Source organism: Bos grunniens, chromosome 14, assembly GCF_055505025.1.
Source record: "Bos grunniens cultivar Pamir isolate PY7600 chromosome 14, Bosgru_T2T1.0, whole genome shotgun sequence".
NCBI lineage: Eukaryota > Metazoa > Chordata > Mammalia > Artiodactyla > Bovidae > Bos > Bos grunniens.
In genome coordinates this window covers 58,308,939-58,335,083 of record NC_141178.1, presented here as the reverse complement: position 1 = coordinate 58,335,083, position 26,145 = coordinate 58,308,939, and positions in this window count along the sequence as shown.

Here is a 26,145-nt window from a genome sequence, read left to right as displayed (position 1 = left end):
CTCTCTCCCCTCTCATCTGCTGGTTCTGAAACTACTCTGGTGATTTACGGCTAGTTGCAAATCCAGCAGCCTTGTTTTAGCATCTCCCTTCCTGTTTCTCTGCTTTTTAACCTTGACCACTCCTCTCTCCTCAGAGCACAGACTCCAGTGCCAGACAGCCTCAAATCAAACCTAGCTCCTGACTTAGTAACTGTGTGAGTGTGGGAAATTTACCGATAAAGAATCTGCCTGCCAATGCAGATGTGGGTTCGATCCTGGGTTGGGAAGATCCCCTGGAGAAGGAAATGACACCCCACTCCAGTATTCTTACCTGGGAAATTCCATGGAGGGAGAAGCCTGCCGGGGTACAGTCCATAGGGTCACAAAGAGCTGGACTCGACTAAGTGACTAAACAACAGCAAAGAGTATATTAGGTTTGTTATTAAATTTAGGTTATTAAAATTAGGTTTGTTATAAAATTAAGTGAGTTGATGGGTGGGAAGCAATCGGAGAAGTGCCATCTATATTAGCAACTGTAGCGGTCGTTCTCCTTCCCATCTGTCACAACCTCACCGGTTCCTCCCCCCACCAGTGACCCATCTCTCCATCTCCTTCCTGTGCTCTGCACATAACAGCTGGCCTCTCCTCTTCCCTCATACATGCTCTCTCTGGGTGCTCTCCTCTACTCTGGGATGTCAGCCAGCCCTTCTCAGCAAGCGGACATCCTGGGTACATGCATCTAAAGTGAACCCAAGTCTTCTTCATCATGACTTTGCTCTGCAGTTACTAGAAGCCACCAGGAAGCCTGGGAACCTCCACCTGACTAGGCTCCCCCAGCCTCCACATTGGCCCACCCTCAACTCCTGCCGAGGGTCTCACGAGTTCTGCGTCTGTCAGCTCACAGCTTCCAACCCAGGACCCAAGTCCTCAGCTGCTTTCTTCAGAATCCATCTTTCTCAAAGTTTCTGGACCAGAAGCACAGAACTCACTGATCTTTCTCCTGACCCGCCCTCTTCAGCCTCAGTATCATGTCAGGCTCCTCATGTAGCACTGAAAGCCCTCCATGGTCTTTCCCTGCTGACCGCCCCAGTCTTACCTTCTAAACTCTCCCCACCAGGTTTCTTCATGTTCTTTTATGCAGTTTATGTCAGCGTCTCCCTCGCCGTCCTCTCTGCTTGAAATGCCATCCTTCTCTTTTCCCTTCTGTGTATCCTGCCTCCCTTTTATCTTCCCATAGTCAGCTCAGAGCTTATCTCCTCCAGAGAGCTTTCCTAACCCCACTTCTCCCTGGCTGAACAACGGCTCACTTCTGAATCCCCTTAATTCCATATGTAGCCTTCCCAATAGTGCTCAAATCATGAGCTGTCTCATATTAATATAATCCTATGTTCCCTCTTAGAAAATATATGATGTGTGATAGAGAAGGAGGTTTCAATTAAAATTTTTATTTTAGATAAGTATGATATTAAAGGTTGTTTTACAAAGTTCATTTAATATCATTTAATGAAATCTTTAACATTTATGCTATATGGAGGTAAAGGTTAAATTTCATCTCTTAATGTATTATCAGTCTTTTTATTTAAAAATTGATGAGTAAAAAGCATGGTTAGCCATTAACTAATCTAAAAATTTAACACTGGACTTCCCTGGTAGCATAGTGGATAAGAAACTACCTACCAAGGCAGGGCTCACAGGTTTGATCCCTTGTCAGGGAAGATCTCACATGCCACAGAGCAGCTAAGCCTGAGTGCCACAACTACGGAGCCTGTGCTCTAGAGACCATGCTCTGAAACAAGAAAAGCCACTTCAGTGAGAAGCCTTCACACCACAATGAAGGGGAGTCCCCAACTCACTGCAACCAGAGAAAGTCATTGCAAAGCAGCAAAGACCCAGCACAGCCAAAAATTTTAAAAAGTAAAATAAAAATATGACATTGTATTTGTCTTGGGTGCAAAATATACATTGCAATGTGGACTTAAATTTTAGTATTGCACTGAAACCCTCATACTTGGAAATTTTATTTTGTTCTAAAAATAATCTTTATGATTTGTTACTAAATGACAAGCTGAAAGAGACTTTCACAGGATCCTCTCTGCAAGCCGTTCTTTTCTAATATGACATGGAAGGTGTGAATAATCCTCTTACTAAATAAATGAAAAATCTAGTATGTATACTTTTATATTATCAAGTTTCTTAAAAATTATTAAACATCTTGATATACTATAGAAAAAAGTTTGAAAAGATGTAGACTTCAGTTCAGTTCAGTGCAGTCACTCAGTTGTGTCTGACTCTTTGCGACCCCATGAATTGCAGCACGCCAGGCCTCCCTGTCCATCACCAACTCCCACTCAAACTCATGTCCATCGAGTTGGTGATGCCATCCAGCCATCTCATCCTCTGTCATCCCCCTTTCCTCCTGCCCCCAATCCCTCCCAGCATCAGTCTTTTCCAATGAGTCAACTCTTTGCATGAGGTGGCCAAAGTATTGGAGTTTCAGCTTTAGCATCAGTCCTTCCAAAGAATACCCAGGACTGATCTCCTTTAGAATGGACTGGTTGGATCTCCTTGCAGTCCAAGGGACTCTCAAGAGTCTTCTCCAACACCACAGTTCAAAAGCATCAATTCTTCAATGCTCAGCTTTCTTCACAGTCCAACTCTCACATTCATACATGACCATTGGGAAAACCATAGCCTTGACTAGACAGACCTTTGTTGGCAAAGTAATGTCTCTGCTTTTGAATATGCTACCTAGGTTGGTCATAACTTTCCTTCCAAGGAGTAAGTGTCTTTTAATTTCATGGCTGCTGTCACCATCTGCAGTGATTTTGGACTTAAAAAACTGTAAATGATAATCTTGAATTAGATTTATAAACCCCTTTTACTGCTTCACTAACATATAGTAAATTATTTGGAAGCAAAATCCTCAAATTTTTGGAGGTCTCTGATTTCCTAAATTCAACAATTTCTAATTATTTCAACTTTAGATAAAAAATAATGGAAACTTCTGTTACGAGGTATTGATGATTGTGTATGAAAACTGTCAGGTAGAAACTGATTTGTGATTTATCCAAACACACACTGTGGTTGATAGAATAATGGTTCCCAAAAATGTCTGTGTTGTAATCCCTGGAACCTGTAATATGACAAAAGGGACTTTGCAGATATGATGAAGTTAAAAATTTTGGTGTGGGAAGATGAGCTTGGATTATTTGAGCCCAAATAAGGGGTCCTTATAAGAGGGAAGCCAAAGGGTCAGGGTCTAAAAAGATGTGATGAGGTAAACAGAGGCTGGAGTGATGAATGTTAAAAAAAAAACAATGACTCATGAGCACATTATCATTATGTATCTTTTTTGAATTCCTGCACAAGCTCACCAAATCTCTCAGATGCTATCAAGTTGCATTATCCTAAAGGAAAAATATTTAGTTTATGTATTAATTGTTTTATAAAAAACAGAAATGTCATGATAGCCCAATACTTTGCAAACCCCTCAGAAGTTTTGAACTACCTTAGGGAATCCTGTTTTGTGCATATTCCTCTTATTATATAGATCATGTTGTATCATGAAATGTGAAAGTGTTAGTCTCTCAGCTGTGCCCAACTCTGAGACACCATGGATTGCAGCCCACCAGGCTTCTCTGTCCCTGGGATTTTCCAGGCAAGGATACTGGAATGGGTTGCCATTTCCTTCTCCAGGGGATCTTCCCAATTGAAACACGGTCCCCTGCATTACAGGCAGATTCTTTACTGACTGAGCTACGAGGGAAGCCCTATGTTGTATCATAATAATCTTAAAATGTGCTGCTTCCCCCTAGTAGACTATGAACATAGTGATATGAGCTCCTGTATCTCATTATTCTTGTGATTTTTAGGATCTAGCAGAGTATCTGACACAAAAATAAGTGCTTAAACTTACATTTCTTGAATAAATTCATCAATGAGTGAAAAAACAAAATCTGTAGACTATTATGATCAAATTCATATCTTGGGATGTGAAGAGCTTTATTCATTTCTTTTAATATTTTTAGACATTGCGATTTTAATTCTTAAACAGCACACTAATTTTTTAAATAAAGACATAGACAGAAAACTACAAAGTTGCTTTCCAACGAAAGTTCTAAGAAAGAACAATACAATAGAGTAGTTTGAAAACAAAGTCCCGTCTGTGAGAAAAGTCTGGTGATTTTTAAGCATCAACCATCAGCGTGTTGGTTAGTGGCTAGGGATGAAGAGAGCGATTTAAAAGAATATTGCTCTTATCATTTTATGTCATTACAAATTTTTTCCTATTGTTTTCCTTTACAAGCAAAACTTTGCAAAGCTTGAGATAGGAAAAAATAAGAGGTTATGTGAGAAGCTAAGAAAAAGTTTTTAGACATTTTCAACAATTATTATCTTTTATTAATGTACATGGATTCTCTCCTTGGCCAAGCTCTGGTCAGGCTCTCTGAACTTTCTTCTCAAGGAGACCCTGACTTTGAGTTTCCATGTTCATTTCTGCGTCTTCCAATTTTAGCAAGAATTCTGCTAAGGCAGTTTTTAGCTAGAATCCCACATCCTCCATATCTAATCACCCTTGAAATCTACTAGGGTTCCTCCTCATCTATTACCCCTAGTCCCTCCCCCCCATTTGTTCCCATCTGCCTGCTTTTAACAAGAACGCTGTCAGGTTAATTGGCCAGGATTTTTCATGGCTCCTAACATTTCCTTTTAGTAATTTACTTATCCTCTGGTCCTTGGCTATACATTCCCATTTTTCCTTGCTGCATCTTGAGTTGAATCCAACTTCTCTGTCCCCCTGTAAGACCCCAGGGCAGTGGTCCCTCCACCTAACCAATGGTCCGCCTTAAATGATGTCTGCCTTACCATTTTTTAACAAATATCATGAATACTTTTTCTTTAATGTGATAGAATTCTTTGTATCTCTATGGCATATGTTGAGTTCAAATATAATGATACTAATTAGAATCAACCTCCTTTTCATATTTCCTCTATTTTATTGGAAAAATATTATCTTCACTCCCTCCCACATTGACAAACATGATATATATTAAATGAAATTATTTTGTCATAAATGTATAGATACCATGGTCACAGAAACTATGGCAATTTGGCTTTAAGAAAGGAGATTAAAAGCATATGCTCTCCCACAGAGTTTACGGAGAATGAATTATAAGATTAATCTGGCTTGAGAAATAAAGTGAAATATTTGGGAATAACTATTTTCATTCTATCTATATTTTTAGGTATATAAAATCATTTATTTTTCTAACACAAAACTTTCAAATCTACAGCTTAAAATAAGCGCATAGATCACACATGGCATTTTCAGAGATACTTTCAAAGAGATTGTGAAAAGCTCTCTTCCATTTGCTTATGTGATTGAAATGGAAATGGGACTTACTTTTTTTTTTTTGAATACCAGAAAGAAGAAAAAAACAAACAAAAAAAAAAACAGAAAGAGCAACTTAGTCTCCATGAACCAGCAGAAAGGAAGCGTTCTTGCTTTTCTTCCCTTCTTCCAATTCTACTCTGACTCCATTCCCCAAAACCTAAGCCACAGACATAAACACCATTTGGCCAGCTATGGCACTGGGCCATTTTGATTCCCAAAGAGGCAGTAGATACATCTCACCTTGAAAGTAGCACACGTTTACCCCACTGGAAAGCATACATGAGCCGGACAGTCCCTTGGAAGAACAACCATAGTTATTTATCAGCCACCTCTTATTTAATTTATTTATTTAAGTATGGCATTAAATCAGTCATTGTTTTCTTGAGCTTATTTTTTTCTCTATCTAGGCTGTATAATAGTGATTTCTGCTTATTGAGGTCTTTCTCGTTCTTCAATGCCCCCCTCCATGAAAATTTATTGAAAATAATCTTCAAAAATCCATATAGTTGTGATCAGAGAAATGTTTACATTGCACATTGGGATATGAAATTTTTAAAAGAGAAAATACAGAGACCATTATGTCGAAGTTGGCTTCTATTTTCTGAAGTCTGCAGGCTCTCCACATCCATGTTCATTACTTAAAAAAGAGAGCTTGCTATTAACAGCTGGATACCTCTCTGTTATGAAGCAACACAAAGATGCTAAAAGCAAGCCAGTGAAATCCTTGCCAGACACCCTCAGTGTGAATTAATCTCCTGCTCTCCTGTGACTTGAGAGTGTCTTAGCTTAATCCCTGGTTCATGACGATCCCACATGCCAAGGGGTAACTAAGCCCATGCACTGCACTACTGAGCTTGTGCTCTAGAGCCACAACTACCGAAGCCCACATGCCCTAGAGCCCATTCATAGGAACAACAGAAGCCGCCACAATGAGAAGCCCGTGTACCACAATGAACAGTAGCCCCCACTCACAACTAGAGAACGCCCGCATGCAGCAACAAAGACTGAGCACAATCAAAAATAAAATTAAAAAATAAATAGAAACAAAAAAGAAAAGAAAATAACATGCTAGGGATTAAGGCTGCACACAAGAAGTTATTAGTTGAAAGAAACTCAGAAAAAGAAAGAATAAAGTGGTGATGCAAGTGAAAGTCAAGGCCCTGGTTAATATTTATTAAAAAAAGGATTGAATGAATGAATGAGTGCAACCATGACCTCTTTTTTGCAATCTGGACTTGTCTTTAAGAGCCTAGCAGACACCACTGTAGAAATGTCTTACTTCAAAGGCAGCAGGTCTCAAAGTGAACTCATTGATTTTTTTCCTTTTCTGTTTTTTGATTTGGTTGTAAGTATCTCTTAGACTGGCTTCCCTGATGGCTTGACACTTAGAAAAATGCATCTGCAATGCAGGAGACACAGGTTGGATCCCTAGAGATCCAACAGTATCCCAGAGGAAGATCTCCTGGAGAAGGGAGGTGGCAACCCACTCCAGTATTCTTGCCTGGGAAATCCCATGAACAGAGGGCCCTGTGGGCCAAAATCCATGGGGCCACAAGGAGTCGGACATGACTGAGCACACAATACACATCTCTTAGACTGGAGATCACACACCATTTTGGCTTCTGCTCAACCTAACTTTGAGTTTGTATTTGCCAAAGTCCTGTGGCGCCACCTGTCCCGTTCTGCTCCATCCCACAGACAGAGGCTTTTCAAAGCTTGGTCACGTTGCTGGAGGGTCTTCATTGCTTCCTCTAAGTTTCCGGGCTGTTTGTGATTCATCGTCACCACCGTAACCAAAGTTAGAGTTCTCAACCCTACCTCATCAATTGTCCTTCTCATCTTCAGTGGCTGAATCTTCGTTCATGCTGCTGCTGCTGGTGCTGCTGTGCCCAGCCATGTCTGACCCTTGGCAATCCCATGGACTGTGGCCTGTTAGGCTCCTCTGTCCATGGGATTTCCTAGGCAAGAATATTGGAGTGGGTTGCCATTTCCTCCTCCAGGGTATCTTCCCAACCTAGGGATTGAACCCATGTATGTCTCTTGCATCTCTTGTTTGGCAAGTGGATTCTTTACCATTGAGTCACCTGGGAAGCCCTTTCCTTCATAATCCCAAACAGATTGTCAGTCTCAATTCATCTCCTGCCTACCTTCTATCATCTGCATTCAGGCCAAGACTTTACACAGAATCAGAACAATCTGAGACACTAGTTCTTGGACCCCGTTCCTACTCCCCTGGTCAGACTCTCTAGAGAAAATCTGGAAACTGCATTTGTAATAAGCTCTCAGGCACACAGAGGTTAGACTAGATTAGGTAAGAGTAGATTCTTTTAAATCAGAGTATAGTTGCTTTACAATGCCATGTTAGTTTCTGTTGTACATCAGTGTGAATCAGCTATATGTATACATACATGCCTTCCATTTTGAGCTTCCCTCCCACCCGCCCCGCCAACTCAATCCCACCCCTCTAGGTCACCACAGGGCACCAAGTTGAGCTCTCTGTCGCACTAGATGTTAAACTGCTCAAAGGAGCTGTCTGCTATTTCACTCTCCCTGATCACACTTTCTTTCTGCCTAGAATGCCTCCCCAGCTCCACAGATCAAGATTAGTGTGTTTCTTTTTCCATTCCCATGACTTTCAGTTACAAAACAGACTCACAAACACAGAGAACAGATAGGAAGCAGACTTGGTTGGTCCTGTTTATTGATGAGAATATTGAGGCACAGGAGAGGAAGCAGCTTAACCGACTCTAGTTTATGCTATGCTATGCTATGCTAAGTCGCTTCAGTCGTGTCCGACTCTGTGCGACCCCATAGACGGCAGCCCACCAGGCTCCGCCATCCCTGGGATTCTCCAGGCAAGAATACTGGAGTGGGTTGCCATTTCCTTCTCCAATGCATGAAAGAGAAAAGTGAAAGTGAAGTCACTCAGTCGTGTCTGACTTTTAGTGACCCCATGGACTGCAGCCTACCAGGCTCCTCCGTCCATGGGATTTTCCAGGCAACAGTACTGGAGTGGGGTGCCATTGCCTTCTCCAAACTCTAGTTTACTTTGGGGCAATTTAGTAAAAGTGCCCCTCTCTCTTATTTGGGTATTTCATACTCAAGGCCTCACAATTAGACCATTAGAACATCTGAGTAACAGCATGAATTGATTGTTTTTGTCATTGTTGTTCAGTCTTTAAGTCGTATCTGACTCTTTGCGACCCCATGGACTGCAGTACACCAGACTTTCCCTGTCCTTCACTATCTCCCTTAGTTTGCTCAAACTCATGTCCATTGAGTCGATGGTGCCATCCAACCGTCTCACCCTACAAAGCCCCCTTCTCCTCCTGCCCTCAATCTTTCCTGGCATCAGGGTCTTTTCAAATCTTTCAGCTCTTCATCAGATGGCCAAAGTATTAGAACTTCAGCTTCAGTATCAGTCCTTCCAGTGAATATTCAGGGTTGATTTCCTTTAGGATTGACTGGTTTCATCTCTTTGCTGTCCCAGGGAATCTCAAGAATCTTCACCAGCATCACAGTTCAAACGCATGAGCTTTTCAGTGCTCAACCTTCTTTATGGTTCAACTCTCACATCTGTACATGACTACTGGAAAAACCTTGGTTTTGACTATATGATCTTTGTCAGCAAAGTGATGCCTCTGCTTTTTAATACACTGTCTAGATTTGTCTTTTCTTCCAAAGAGCAAGCGCCTTTTAATTTCATGGCTGCAGTCACCATTCACAGTGATTTTGGAGCCCAAGAAAAATAAAATCTGTCACTATTTCTATGTTTTCCCGATCTGTTCACCATGAGGTGTAATATTAAATATTATAAATGAAAAAGAAACTCCAAAGAATTTATTGAAACTTATAGGACATGTTGATCAAACTATGAAGAATAATTTTCACTCTAAGTTTGACTCAGTTTAAGCTACTTCTGCTGCCTGTAAACTTTGAAAATAGCTGTGCTTGTCATTTAGAGACTAAAACACATGGCAAATTTTTCAGTCCATTTTCCATCTTTTAAATTCTTCAGGAAAAATAGTCAACATTATTTCACTCTGTCACATCAGTGGCATTGGAGTAGAAGGAAATTTATGTTTATAGGATGATTTCATGCTCGGTGTATCTCAAAGTATGATTCAAAGTCATAAATTAAGTAGAAATTATACTCAATTTAAATAAAAGTAATCTTGTTTCTTCTAGAGAGAGCAATGAGTGAGAAGATTTTATTCCCTGAAGGATTTTGCATTTTACAATCATCGTGTTATCAGTTCTTAATTTGTTAAATTTATAGCACTGAGGAAGTTGACACTCTTAATAGTCAGAAACGTGTGCTTATTCAAGGAGCTTTATGCAGACCTGGTAATTTTTTTCAATTTACTCGTATTGAGTAAATTTAATATTTATTAGTCTAATAAATAATTATTTCTGTCACTATATAAATGTATATTTATCTACCTTTATATGTGTATGACACATCTTTAATATTTGTTTCAACAGGATGAAGCAATTGCCATTGCATAATTATTTAACTCATTGTATACTAACATCTACATAAATTATCAAGATGCCAACCTGGATTAATATATAGGAAGAATGAATCCTGAAATGACCAAAGGTCATTTCACAGAAAGGTATCCACCAACTGGCAAAGCTTTGCCATCCTTAAAAATGCAGAACCGTTTTTGAGATGTTCAGGGTAGTCACTAGTGCAGGTATTTTTGTACTGATGTGCACCATTCCATCACCCAACCGTGGTTCCTCTGACACAATGAATAACCCATGTAGAACACTGTGCTGTTTACAGAATGCTTTTACAATTCAAGATGCCAATCCTGTGAGCTAGGTAACACTACCAGTCTCTTTCACACGAGGAGTTTGATGTACAGAGAGAGATTGACAGATACATCTAGGGACCCATTCACGCTCCTAAGTCATAAACTGACATTGGCACCTGGGACCTCTGGCATCTGTGCTCTTTGCAAAGATTTTGCTGTTTATAAATGCTCTGTAACTGTACTGCCTTACATGTGTACCCAAACTAATGCTTGGCTTCAGGAGGAATAGTTCATAATATGAAAGTCTCCTGGTTGATTGCCTACAAATGGAGGCAGAGAGGAGCAAAGAACCTGGGATAAAGCAATATAGTGAAACTTGGAAATCTTTCAACAATGAGTAATTAAACAGTTTTTTCTTGCACAATTTCAGAATTGCTCACATGGTATTTTTGGCTAAAAAGATTAGCTGCAGACAAAGGGAATGCATATCATCAATGACTCAGAAAAATAAACTGCTCCAAAAATCTTTCCATTTTTACAGACCAGAGCTTATTGAATCAGCTTTTGTGGTCATTGATATCCATGCAATTACTTTCAGTTCTTCATCTTTCATAAGACTTCCTGTTTTCAGAACATTTACAGGATGTTCTTAAAGCATTCATGGCAGGAAAGACCCTGGGTTTAATTTCTTGTAGAGTCTTCAAGCTACAGTTGGCTTAAGTAGCTTGTTCTGGATGGTAAATTTCCAAATTTTGAAACATCTTTGGGTGAAACAAGAATTGAAAACTTTTAAATGAACATCTTCTGGTCAAGGGAATTTCCCTGGTACTGTCAGAAAGAGTTAGCTCCCCACAAGTCTGATACCAGAAGAGCTCTTTTCATTTATTTTCTATCATCTAGCCAGTGTCATATTCATTTGGCTCTTAGCGATAAGTGTGAATTAGCACTAGGTCCTCCACCTGTCTGACTATTCTGAAGTGTCAAATCTTATTTTATCATTTGGGTAGGTGTTAGAGACCAGTTCAATTATGTTATACATTTGGCAGTCTTGTCATGTCCTTTCTCATTCCCATGTGTAAAATTACTGAGAATAAAGCATTGAATACGAATATGGCTTTGTATGTACAGTTAATTTTGATAGTGCTCTGTTCTTGTGACTCACCCGTGGATACTGACCTGTAATTGTTAGTAGTGAGTTACAGACTACACTGCCATGCTTTATATATGACAGAAACATAACTTTTTCTAACTGAAAAACGCCATTTGACCATTAGGCCAGTGAATGGCCATTCCTGTAGAAGCACAGGTGACAACAATGATAGAAAATCATTAACAATGACATTTGGGTCTCAAACTGTGTACTTTATGAAATGTTCCCCTCAATTGAATAATTTCCTTCAAACAGAAAAAGACCAGCTAGGATGAACAGCCTTTAAATTTTCCTATTGTAGACTTAAAAATATGCACAGCCTAAAAGCTGAGAGTTCTGCTTTACTCCTTGGCAGTTTCTAGCACTTCAAGCCTGCTGCTGCTAAATCGCTTCAGTCGTGTCCGACTCTGTGCGACCCCATAGACGGCAGCCCACCAGGCTCCCCTGTCCCTGGGATTCTCCAGGCAAGAACACTGGAGTGGGTTGCCGTTTCCTTCTCCAGTGCATGAAAGTGAAAAGTGAAAGTGAAGTTGCTCAGCCCTGTCTTACTCCTAGCGACCCCATGGACTGCAGCCCACCAGGCTCCTCCGTCCATGGGATTTTCCAGGCAAGAGTACTGGAGTGGGGTGCCATTGCCTTCTCCGACTTCAAGCCTAGGAGGCGGTATCTCAAGTGACCCTGTGGAAATTATCTGAAGATGCTAAGTAGCACCCATGCATGGAGCTGCTTCTTCCAATTTTAAGGTCTTTTAGGTATGACGTAGAGATCTTTACCTGCATTTGAAACATATCTTTGCCACTCCTAGAACATAATGGGGCCATGATGGCTTAGTCATCCAATAAACAGAACTCTAAAAAAAGTGGAAGGTGTTGGAGGAAACCACAGACAGCATCTTCAGATGGCTCCTGAAAACAGTAATTCCCAGGTCTCACGGTTTGTTAAGGTCCAGGACCACACTCTTCAATTTGGCTTTCTTTTTTTAAAGCGTATTTTTTTTTTTAAATATTTATTTTAGGCTGCATTGGGTCTTACTTGTGGCTCTTCATTTTGGCACTCGGGCTTCTCTCCAGTTGCTATGGAAAGGTTTAATGGCTCTGAGGCATGTGGGACCGTAGTTCCCCAACCAGGATCAAACCTGCATCCCCTACACTAGGAGGAAGATTCTTAACCACTGGGCCACCACGGAAGTCCTTTGTGACTTAGCATGCATGCACACAGGATACAGTTAGCACATGGAAACTGGTCAGCTGTCTCTCGCCAGCAGACTGACCTACCTTGAACCCAGAGCCCAAGTCGTGAGTGTTTGAGGGAGTCACAGAGGATGGTGGCTCAACTGTGCTGCCAGGACAAAGCAGGGACACTTGTCATGTCTCTACCCCTTAACGCCCCCCCCAAATATTAATTAAACAGGAAAACATAAATCAAGCCAGTCTTTAACACAACTATTATCCATATATTTCCAGCTAAACCTCTACTAATAGACCAGTAGGGTCAGCCAAATTGTACATTAAACAACCACCTGTAGATGAGAAGACTGTTCAGGATGGAAGATCATTCTTAGGCTCAGAAATGGAGCCACTAAAGGAGTCACTTTAATGCCCTAGTCATCCTGTCTCTCTTCATGCCTTTCAATTTGGTGATGCCTCTCTACTAGTTATATGCTTTCTGTCTATCTTGCAGGCTTAATGAGTCATCATACAATTATTTAAACAGACTCTATTCTGATTTTCTCTCTAAATATAGGAGAACACATCTCTCTCAGTGACACAGTATTGCTCTGTCTTTACCATCTGCCAAAACCATTATTCAAATGACTCATTACTTTATTCATTGCTCATTTATAGGGTGTCATTAGTAATAATAAATATCATTTTACCTAATCAGTCTTTAATTATGGCCATGTCTATCCTAGAAATGAAGTAATATTCACAAACCCCTCAAAATTTATCTAGAACATTCACAAAAAGCCATTTTCTATGTTTTAACACAAATATTAAAAAAGTAACAGACTAAATGATGCCATCTTGCAGATGAAATCCTCAACTATGTGCATTTTGTTTACTGAGGTAAACAGGAGATCAAATCAGTCAATCCTAAAGGAAATCAACCCTGAATATTCATTGGAAGGACTGATGTAGAAGGTCCAATTTGTTGGTCATCTGATGCAAAGAGCCAAGCCATTGGGAAAAACCCTGATGCTGGGAAAGATTTAGTTCAGTTTGGTTGTTCAGTTGTGTCTGACTCTTTGCAAACCCACAGACTGCAGTACGCCAGGCTTCCCTGTCCATCACCAACTCCCAGAGCTTGCTCAAACTCATGTCCATTGAGTTGGTGATACCATCCAGCCATCTCATCCTCTGTCACGTCCTTCTCCTCCTGCCTTCAATCTTTCCCAGCATCAGGGTTTTTTCCCAGTGAGTCAGTGGCCAAAGTATTGGAGCTTCATCTTCAGCATTAGTCCTTCCAATGAATATTCAGGACTGATTTCCTTTAGGCTTAACTGATTTGATCTCCTTGCAATCCAAGGGACTCTCAGGAGTCTTCTCCAACGCCCCAGTTCAAAAGCATCAGTTCTTCAGCACCCCAACACCCCAGTTCAAAAGCATCAGTACTTCAGCCTTCTTTATGGGCCAACTTTTACATCCACACATGACTACTGGAAAAACCATAGCTTTGACTAGATGGACCTTTGTTGGCAAAGTGTCTCTGCTTTTCAATATGCTGTCTAGGTTGGTCATAACTTTTTTCCAAGGAGCAAGCGTCTTAATTTCATGGCTGTAGTCACCATCTGCAGGGATTTTGGAGCCCAAGAAAATAAAGTCTGTCACTGTCTCCATTGTTTCCCCATCTATTTGCTATGAAGTGATGGGACCAGATGCCATGATGCTTGTTTTTTGAATGTTGAGTTTTAAGTGGGCTATTTCACTCTCCCCTTTCACTTTCAACAAGAGACTCTTTTAAGGCAGGAGGAAAAGGGGGCAACAGAGAATGAAATGGTTGGATGGTATCACTGACTCAATGGACATGAGTTTGAGCAAACTCCAGGAAATAGTGAAGGGCAGGGGAAGCCTGACATGCTGCAGTCCATGGTGGTACAGAGTTAGACCTGACTGAGCATGTAGAGTCGGACATGACTGAGAGACTGAACTGAACTAAACTGAGCATGTGTTCATGCCCTGAGGTGAGTGAGACAGGAGTTATCCCACCACCCCCATCTTCTAGATGAGAAGAGGAAAGAATGCAGCCTGGCCAATGTCACACAGATGTGATGTGTTTGCCCCCATCTTATCCTGCTAAACTGAGACATCACCCACTTTAACAAGGCCTCAGATTCTGAAATTGCTGTTCTCCACCCTTTACTCCAGCCCTCTACCCACTGCTCAGAGTCTCATGCTTGTTCTAATTCTGCTTTGGACTAGAAGAAGACACAGAATATCTCCTCTGAAAGCACTGTACTTATTTTCCATAAACTGTTCTTCGTGATGGCCTCAACATTTTCTGCCAGTTTCCACTTTGTCATTGAGATCATTTCACTGGTCTACATGCTGCATGGTGCGTCTCTGTCTTCAACAGCTCGTGAGATCCCTGTGCCTATTGCGAGAAAAATAGAGTAGTCAAATTTCCTCACTGAAAATCCATAATTAAACCAGAAGATTTAATTTCCTGCTCATGATCAGTTGCCCTTGAGGTGACATTCTTTTGCAAAGGAAGGTCAGTGTCTGTTTCTGCACACTCCTGCTTCCATCAGATCTTTATTGCCCTCCTGTTAGACAAAGTACTGGCCACAAGTCAATATGTCCCAAGGTAGAGTTCAAGTAGGATAAAACTACTGCTTAAGTCTTCAGGCTTGAATAACTCCAAAAGCAAGTTTCATCTGATTTCATAATCCCCAAGTATATTTTATCTACTGGACTTGGACTTACTGATAGAGGGAGAAAAAAATTAACACACTCAAGGAATGTAATAAAGACCAATTTTGGCAACTCTGAGTAAAGAAAACACCATTAGTCATTGGTTTTCTGGAACAAAAGTTTGATTTATTTTATTTTTAAAAAGTCCATCTACATTCCACACAAGGCTTAGAACTCTTTTTCTATGAAACATGGGAAAAGCTATCTTGATTACAAAGGTGCTCTTTCTCAATGCTCCCAGGTCATAAAATTGTCACTCAAGTGAGAGCCATGTCATTGTATATATTTATATAAATATGTCATATACATAGAATGTCCCATATATATATGACATTGGACTTCCCTGGTGGTTAAAATGGTAAAGAATCTGCCTGCAATGCAGGAGACTTGGGTTCAATCCCTGGTTTGGGAAGATCTCCTGGAGAGGGGAATGGCTACCCACTCCAATATTCTTGCCAGGAGAATTCCATGGACAGAGAAGTCTGGGGACTACAGTCCATGGGGCCCCATAATGCAGGAGACACAGGTTTGATCCCTGAGTGGGGAAGATCCCCTGGAGAAGGAAATGACAACCCACTCCAGTATTCTTACCTGGAGAATCCCATGGACAGATGAACCTGGCAGGTCCTACAGTCCATGGGTTCGCAAGGAGTTGGACACGACTGAGCGACTGAACAACAGCTACCCTCAGTTAGGCATACATGAGGATCAATAAAACACTACAAGGCTTTCACAGCTCTACAAGGCCATGATAATATTTTCCATTCACTTTTTTTTTGTTCCTCAGACAGTAAAGTCTCAATTGTCCTATCTTCAAGTTCACTGATACTTTTCTTCTGACAGTTTAAATCTGCTGTTGCGCTCCTCTATTTTTTTTTATTTCAGTTATTTTACTTTCCAACTTCAAGATTTTATTAGTTCTTTTATGTCATTTCTATCTCTTTATTGATAGTCTCTATTTGGTGAGAAATTCTCATACTTTCCTTTAAATTTCTAGATGTGGTTTTCTTGATTTCACTGAATGTATTTATGATGGCTGAATTAAAGTCTTTGTTTAATAAATCAAATATCTGAGTTTCTGTTTTTTCTTTCCAGTTATGATCCATACCTTTCTGTTTCTTTTCACATCTTCCAGGTTTTATTTTTTTGCTAAAAATTGAATATTTTAAGAAAAGAATATGTCAAATCTGTACATTGGTTTTCCCCTCCTTCCTAGGATTCAGTGTTGCTGTTGTTGCTGTATATTTGCTTAGTAGTTTTTCTGGACTAATTTTATAAAGCCTGCATTTTTTGTTGTGTGCAGCCACTGGAGTCTCTGCTTGGTCCGTGGTCAGCTAAGTGCTTCCCTGGTGGCTTAGCCATTGAACAATCTTCCTGCAATGCGGGAGACCTGGGTTCAATCCTTGGGTTGGGAAGATCGCCTGGAGAAGGGAACGGCTACCCACTCCAGTATTCTTGCCTGGAGAATTCCATGGACAGAGGTACCTGGCAGGCTATAGTCCATGCAGTTGCAAACAGTCAGACACGACTGAGTGACTTTCACTCACTCAATGATTGAACAGAGATTTGCTTAAATGCCTTGTGCCAACAAGTCCTTCAGTCTTTGTCAAAGACACCTTCAAGGCGCCAGCTGTTTATAACCCTGTCTAAACCTTCCTTTCCTGCTTGCCCAGAGTCTCACAGTTAATCGGAGTCAAGAACATAGGGCTCTCTCAGGCCTTTCCTGGGCGTGCACTAACCTTGCTCATGTGCACGGACATCTAGATAGAATTCCAGGAATACGTCAACTTAAAAAAAAAAGCCTTATAAACACTTCATTTCCTAGGTTTTCCTTTTACAGTTTTTATCCAGTCTCTTGTTTGCTACAACTGGGACTGCTGCCTGGAATAGCTGCTCTGTTCAACAACTGCTGTTGATTATTTTAAACTAACGCCCTGGGGCTAGGACTGTTCACCCTGCTTGAACCCTGAATTAAATCAAATAAAATCAAGCTTAGAATGGGCCTTTCCCAGTGATTTGCCAGACAGTATGAATAGTGGCAATTCTCTGGGGATGGAGATTTGGGACAGCACCAAACCCATTTTTACCCTCTCTAGGAGCTTCCAGGCTGCTGGTTTTCATAGCTACCATCTTTGCAAGGCAGTTGGTTTCAAGACTATTGCAGAGAGGGAGAGGGAGATTGGAATAGGGCAAATAAGAATTGGACCATACAGATGAGCGCCAAAGAATTGATGCTTCTGAACTGTGGTGCTGGAGAAGACTCCGGAGAGTCCCAGGGACAGCAAGGAGATCCAACCAGTCCATCCTAAAGGAAACCAACTCTGAATATTCATTGGAAGGCTGATGTTGAAGCTGAAGCTCCAATACTTTGCCCACCTGATGCGAAGAGCCAACTCACTAGAAAAGACCTTGATGCTGGGAAATGTTGAGGGCAGGAGGAGAAGGGAGTGACAGAGGATCGGATAATTGGATGACATCATCACCGACTGAATGGATATGAGTTTGAGCAAAGTCCAGGAGAAAGTGGAGGAGAAGAAAGTCTCCAAAAGAGACTGGCCTGCTGCAGTCCATGGGGCCCCAAAGAGTCAGACACAGCTTAGCCACTGAACAACAATAGCAACTCACTTTCAGCTATATACATTGCTTATTTTCCCAAACAGGTTGTTGTAATGAGAAATCCTGAGGCCAGGAGTCACTGTTAGCCAGGGAAGGTAGCCCAGTGCTGCTCTGCCAGGAAAGATCCTCTTGTATACACATCACCCATCTTCAGATAAACCAGGGAAGTGGTCCTCTCATTGAGAGAAACAAGGAAATGGAAAGCGAGATGAAAGAATTTAATCTCAGGCTCAACCCATAGAGACTAAGTAGCTGAATAGGGAACTAAAGCTAATGTTTCCTCAAGTTCTCAAGAGTTCTTGGCCATAGACAGTTGAGAAGAAAGAAGATGAGGGGCAGACGGAATTCTGCAGCAACCAGCAGGACACTGTGGTCCCCATACCTTTGTGAGAGAATGGGGAAATGGAGGAGGAAGGAAGAGAAGAGAACTTCCTTCAAGAGTTCAGTTGAATACTTGATGTTTGCCCACAGAAAGCCACTTCCACCTAAGGGACACGGTTGGGTTGATTTTGTGTATGAAATTCTCCCACTAATTATCTTCAGACTTACTTTTCTTTTAATTCAATATATTTTTTTTTTTTTTTTATATATGGGGGTTCATTATACTATCTCTCTACTTTTGTGTATGCTGATATTTTTTTTTTTTTGTCTCTGCTGTGCTTTCTTTTTTTTTTTTTTTTTGCACATTTTTAATTTTTAATGTCAAGCTTAAAAAAAAGTTCCAAAAATAATACAAATAATATCCATATAACCTCTGCCCAGATTTTTCACTTGTTCTTATCATTTCACCCCATTTCTTTATTATTTGTCTGCTCCCCACCCAAAAAGTTTTTTTCTAAACTCTTGGAAGGCCTGCTGCAGATATCATGGTTTTTATTCCCATGAAGTATCCCACATACTTCAGTACATATTTCTGAATTTCCTAAGAATAGGGATATTCGGTTAATAACTGTAATAGTACAGTTGTCAGCTTCAGTAATTTAACATGGATAAAATACTTTTATTAAATCTACTGTCTGTATTCTAATACTGTTAACTGACCCTCAGTGTCCTTTTTAGCACTTTTTCCTTCTAGTACAAGATCTAGTCCAGGATCAGATATTGCATTTCATTGTCATGTTGATAAAGTCTCTTTTAATCTGGAACACTTTTACAGCCTTTCTTTGTTTTTTATGATATTGTCATTGTTAAAGAATACTGCCCCTACTTTGTTTTTTTTTTTTTTTTGACAGCTTTAATTTTTCAGCACTTTATTTTTTTTTTTATTTGATAAATTTAACGCCTTTTATTGCCATACCTCATTTTACTGTGCTTTGCTTTAGTGAGCTTTATAGATACATGTTTTTTTTTTTTTTTTTTTCCCTTGTTAATTTTCTGTTTAGTTGATCTATCCATAAGTGTGAGTGGGGTATTAAAGTCTCCCACTATTATTGTGTTATTGTTAATTTCTCCTTTCATACTTGTTAGGATTTGTCTTACATACTGCGGTGCTCCCATGTTGGGTGGATATATATTTATAATTGTTATATCTTCTTCTTGGATTGATCCTTTGATCATTATGTAGTGACCTTCTTTGTCTCTTTTCACAGCCTTTGTTTTAAAGTCTAATTTATCTGATACGAGTATTGTGACTCCTGCTTTCTTTTGGTCCCAATTTGCATGGAAAATCTTTTTCCAGCCCTTCACTTTCAGTCTGTATGTGTCCCCTATTTTGAGGTGGGTCTCTTGTAGACAACATATGTAGGGGTCTTGTTTTTGTATCCATTCAGCCAGTCTTTGTCTTTTGGTTGGGGCATTCAACCCATTTACGTTTAAGGTAATTACTAATAAGTATGATCCCGTTGCCATTTACTTTATTGTTTTGGGTTTGAGTTTATACACCATTTTTGTGTTTCCTGACTAGAGAATATCCTTTAGTATTTGTTGGAGAGCTGGTTTGGTGGTGCAGAATTCTCTCAGCTTTTGCTTGTCTGAAAAGCTTTTGATTTCTCCTTCATACTTGAATGAGATCCTTGCTGGGTACAATAATCTAGGCTGTAGGTTATTTTCTTTCATCATTTTAAGTATGTCTTGCCATTCCCTCCTGGCTTGAAGAGTTTCTATTGAAAGATCAGCTGTTATCCTTATGGGAATTCTCTTGTGTGTTATTTGTTGTTTTTCCCTTGCTGCTTTTAATATTTGTTCTTTGTGTTTGATCTTTGTTAATTTGATTAATATGTGTCTTGGGGTGTTTCTCCTTGGGTTTATCCTGTTTGGGACTCTCTGGGTTTCTTGGACTTGGGTGATTATTTCCTTCCCCATTTTAGGGAAGTTTTCAACTATTATCTCCTCAAGTATTTTCTCATGGTCTTTCTTTTTGTCTTCTTCTTCTGGAACCCCTATGATTCGAATGTTGTAGCGTTTAATATTGTCCTGGAGGTCTCTGAGATTGTCCTCATTTCTTTTAATTCGTTTTTCTTTTATCCTCTCTGATTCATTTATTTCTACCATTCTATCTTCTAATTCACTAATCCTATCTTCTGCCTCTGTTATTCTACTATTTGTTGGCTCCAGAGTGTTTTTAATTTCATTTATTGCATTATTCATTATATATTGACTCTTTTTTATTTCTTCTAGGTCCTTGTTAAACCTTTCTTGCATCTTCTCAATCCTTGTCTCCAGGCTATTTATCTGTGATTCCATTTTAATTTCAAGATTTTGGATCAATTTCACTATCATTATTTGGAATTCTTTATCAGGTAGATTCCCTATCTCTTCCTCTTTTGTTTGGTTTGGTGGGCATTTATCCTGTTCCTTTATCTGCTGGGTATTCCTCTGTCTCTTCATCTTGTTTAAATTGCTGAGTTTGGGAGTCCTTTCTGTATTCTGGCAGTTTGTGGAGTTCTCTTATATTGTGGCGTTTCCTCGCTGTGTGTGGGTATGTAGAGGTGGCTTGTCAAGGTTTCCTGGTTAGGGAAGCTTGTGTCGGTGTTCTGGTGGGTGGAGCTGTATTTCTTCTCTTTGTTCAGTCGCGCTATGGGGAGGGAGGGAGGGATGCTGCAAACAAATGACACTGGCGTGCGCTCGCAGTGCTTCAGCCACACTGGGTCTGCCCCCGCTCACGGCGCGTGTAGCCTCCCTGCCCACACTGCTCAGGCTCTAGGTTGTTCTGCCGGGAACAATCCGAGGCTGGGCCTGGGTTGCATGCACCTCCCAGGTCCAAGCCGCTCAGGTTCAGGCACTCAGGTAGTCCTCAGAGGCGCAGACTCAGTTGGGGCTGCGTTTTGTGCTCCTCCCAGGTCCGAGCAGCTCAGGTGATGAGGTGTTTGGCAAGCGCCAATGCTGCGACTTATCGCCTCCCCGCCACTTGGTTATCTGGGTGTAAAACCGGCACACCTTCTCAGGCAGATGTTGACCGTCCAGACCCCCAATAAGTTTTAGTTAGCAAAGAAGCCAGTTTTATAGATAATGTCTCTCTGGGGCTGCGATTGCCCACTTCCGGCTCTGGCTGCCTGTCACCGGAGGGGGAAGGTCTGCCGCCGGCTACCTCTGTTTAGTCCTTTGTTCCGTGCGCGGGTTGGCGGTGTCTTAGGTTAGGGCTGGCTTTTCGCATGGTAGATATCCCACAGTCTGGTTTGCTAGCCCAAATTATTTCGCTCAGATAGTGCTCAGGGTATTCAGGCCAGATTCTTACTCTCAGCGATGCAGCCCGCGCCGCGCCTCCCTGCCCAGCCCCTGCTTGCTAATGGCGGATGCAGGCGTCTGCGCTGCTTCTCCGCTGGAGGAGTTACCGTAGGGCTCGCAATCTGCGAGTTTTAATTGTTTATTTATTTTTTCTCCCTGTTATGTTGTCCTCTGTGCTTCCAAAGCTCGGCACGGATTCGGCAGTGAGAAGGTTTCCTGGTGTTTGGAAACTTCTCTCTTTTTAAGACTCCCTTCCCGGGACGGAACTCCGTCCCTCCCTCTTTTGTCTCTTTTATTGTCTTTAATATTTTTTCCTACCTCCTTTCGAGGAGTTGGGTTGCTTTTCTGGGTGCCTGATGTCCTCTGCCGGCATTCAGAAGTTGTTTTGTGGAATTTACTCGACGTTTAAATGCTCTTTTGATGAATTTGTGGGGGAGAAAGTGTTTTCCCCGTCCTACTTCTCCGCCATCTTGGCGCCTTCCCCTCAATATATTTTTAAGATTTATTTTTAATTGGAGAATTATTGCTTTACAATGTTGTGTTGGTTTTTGCTGTTAAACAATGTGAATCAGCGTAAGTATACACATATCGCCTTCCTCTTGAACCTCCCTCCCACCCACCTCCCACTCCACCCCTCTAGGTCATCACAGAGTACCTGGTTGAGCTCCCTGTGCTATACAGCAGCTTCCCACTAGTGATCTATTTTACACACAGTAATGTATATATTTCAATGCTACTCTCTCAATTCATCCCACTGTCTCCTTCCCCCACTGTGTGTGTGTGAGAGAGAGGGGGAGAGAGAGAGATGTGGACCATTTTTAAAGACTTTATTGAATTTTTTACAATGGTTTTTTGGCCAGGAGACACGTGAGATGAAACCCACATCCTCTGCACTGAAAGGTGAAGTCTCAACCACTGGAACACCAGCTCAGTTCAGTCTCTCAGTCATGTCAAACTGTGACCCCATGAATTGCAGCACGCCAGACCTCCCTGCCCATCACCAACTCCCAGAGTTCATTCAAACTCACGTCCATCGAGTCGGTGATGCCATCCAGCCATCTCGTCCTCTGTCATCCCCTTTTCCTCCTGCCCCCAATCCCTCCCAGCATCACAGTCTTTTCCAATGAGTCAACTCTTCGCATGAGGTGGCCAAAGTACTGGAGTTTCAGCTTTAGCATCATTCCTTCCAAAGAACACCCAAGACTGATCTCCTTTAGAAAGAACTGGTTGGATCTCCTTGCAGTCCAAGGGACTCTCAAGAGTCTTCTCCAACACCACAGTTCAAAAGCATCAATTCTTTGGTGCTCAGCTTTCTTCACAGTCCAACGCTCACATCCATACATGACTACTGGTAAAACAATAGCCTTGACTAGACAGACCTTTGTTGCCAAAGTAATATCTCTGCTTTTGAATATGCTACCTAGGTTGGTCATAACTTTCCTTCCAAGGAGTAAGAGTCTTTTAATTTCATGGCTGCAGTCACCATCTGGAGTGATTTTGGAACCCAGAAAAATAAAGTTTGACACTGTTTCCACTGTTTCCCCATCTATTTGCCATGAAGTGATGGGACCAGATGCCACAATCTTTGTTTTCTGAATGTTGAGCTTTAAGCCAACTTTTTCACTCTCCACTTTCACTTTCATCAAGAGGCTTTTTAGTTCCTCTTCACTTTCTGCCATAAGGGTGGTGTCATCTGCATATCTGAGGTTATTGATATTTCTCATGGCAATCTTGACTCAGCTTGTGCTTCTTCCAGTCCAGCGTTTCTCATGATGTACTCTGCATAGAAGTTAAATAAACAGGGTGACAATATACAGCCTTGACGTACTCCTTTTCCTATTTGGAACCAGTCTGTTGTTCCATTTCCAGTTAACTGTTGCTTCCTGACCTGCATATAGGTTTCTCAAGAGGCAGGTCAGGTGGTCTGCTATTCCCACCTCTTTCAGAATTTTCCACAGTTTATTGTGATCCACACAGTCAAAGGCTTTGGCATAGTCAATAAATCAGAAATAGATGTTTTTCAGCGGATGTTGGCAATTTGATCTCTGGTTCCTCTGCCTTTTCTAAAACCAGCTTGAACATCAGGAAGTTCACAGTTCACGTATTGCTGAAGCCCAGCTTGGAGAATTTTGAGCATTGCTTTACTAGCATGTGAGATGAGTACAATTGTGCAGTAGTTTGAGCATTCTTTGGCATTGCCTTTCTTAGGGATTGGAATGAAAACTGACCTTTTCCAGTCCTATGGCCACTGCTGAGTTTTCCAAATTTGCTGGCATATTGAGTGCAGCACTTTCACAGCATCATCTTTCAGGATTTGAAATAACTCAACTGGAATTCCATCACCTTCACTAGCTTTGTTCATAGTGATGCTTTCTAAGGCCCACTTGACTTAACATTCCAGGATGTCTGGCTCTAGGTGAGTGATCACACTATTGTGATTATCTTGGTTGTGCAGATCTTTTTTGTACAGTTCTTCTGTGTATTCTTGCCACCTCTTCTTAATATCTTCTGCTTCTGTTAGGTCCATACTATTTCTGTCTTTTATCGAGCCCATCTTTGCATGAAATGTTCCCTTGGTATCTCTAATTTTCTTGAAGAGATCTGTAGTCTTTCCCATTCTGTTGTTTTCCTCTATTTCTTTGCATTGATTGCTTGCTTATATCTTTCCTTTGCTCCTTTGCTTTTTGCTTCTCTTCTTTTCACAGCTATTTGTAAGGCCTCCCCAGACAGCCATTTTGCTTTTTTGCATTTCTTTTCCATGGGGATGGTCTTGATCCCTGTCTTCTGTACAATGTCATGAACCTCCATCAGGCTAGTTCACACTGTCTATCAGATCTAGTCCCTTAAATCTATTTCTCACTTCCATTGTATAATCGTAAGGGATTTGATTTAAGTCATACCTGAATGGTCTAGTGGTTTTCCCTACTTTCTTCAATTTAAGTCTGAATTTGGCAATAAGGAGTTCATGATCTGAGCCACAGTCAGCTCCCAGTCTTGTTTTTGCTGACTGTATAGAACTTCTCCATCTTTGGCTGCCAAGAATATAATCAATCTGATTTCAGTATTGACCATCTGGTGATGTCCATGTGTAGAGTCTTCTCTTGTGTTGCTGGAAGAGGGTGTTTGCTATGACCAGTGTGTTCTCTTGGCAAAACTCTATTAGCCTTTGCCCTACTTCATTCTGTATTCCAAGGCCAAATTTGCCTGTTACTCCAGGTGTTTCTTACACCAGAGAAGTCCAAATTATTTCTTTTTATATGCAACTTTATCAGCATCATTTTCAAATGTCCAGTTGTCCATGTGAATTGAGAAAAAAAAATCTCTGGAAACTTGAATAACGCAACAGATACCTCCTTAAGTTATATTATTATAACTCAGAAATAGGTGAGCAAAACAGAGAATATTTCTCCAGTGTCAGAGTTGATTTAACTAACAGTTAACTAACACTTTGCAAATGGGGTGTGATTGCTTTTCATCCTTTAGTACACACTTGAAAGGGACTCCTGATGTTGATGTTGGTATAATTGTTGACTTTGTCCTGTGCAATTGATTTTCATGTGGATTTAAGCTGGCTGACAAGTGACATGACAAGATATACGGCTCACTTCATAAGAACTACTGATTAATGAGACTGATTAATGTTTGAATTTGATTTGTTTCAAAAAATTGGATCAGCAAGGGGTGACCAAAGACTTCTTAGTGTCAAGTGTTTAATTTTACAGCACCCTGGAAATGAGTGTATTTTATTTTGAGACTCTTGGTAAATATATCTACTGTAACCATAAGATAGAATACAGTTAATATTACTAAAGTCAAAGTGGAATGCAGGAAAGAGGGAGATGGATTTAAATTTTAAAGTTGTTTGTATCACTCAGATATAATGGGTAAAACATCTGTGACTGAAAAATGCTTGAGGATGAAATTCCTTTGGAAGATTCGTCCTCTTAAGACAGTCCCTCAGAGTCTGAGATTTATGCCAAAATCCATTCAGCCTGGAGTAAGGCAGTGAAAGAAATTTCACAGGAAACAGAGATACAAAAGCATTCTCTGATTTGGAAGTAAGGAATTTTTTCAAAGAGATCAATTTTGCACATTCTTTAAGGAAATGTCTTTAGGGAAGAGGAGTACAAATTTTTACCCAAAGACAAGGCATTTTGCCAAAGTATGGGAAGAAGCCTCTAATTTATAGAAACTTAAGATCCCAAGGGGTTTCTTAGATGAGAAGAAGGGCCAGCTTCAAAATGATAACTAAATGCAGAACATGAAGGTAACTATCTTTGTAGCCAGACCTAAGACCTATATACCTGGAGGAGGAATCGGGACAATTAGCAAATGTATATATTTTATTATAATTCTAAAAATTATATATTTATAATTTTATATATTATATACAGTATAATTTTATACTACAAAATTATAATTATAAAATTACATAGATATAATTTTATTTTAAGGAATATAATTTTTTTTAATGTGGAGAGGTATTTTGCAACTATGTCAATATCTTATTTCTCATGACACTTTCAAGTTATTCCTTTATGATTTAGAGTTATATGAACTCAAGTTTTCCTATTTTATTTAATGAGTTTGAATCCATTATTATCATTACTTATTTCTATACCTAACTGTCCCTGACTTGGACAGTGGAACATTGTTCTTTGAGTACTT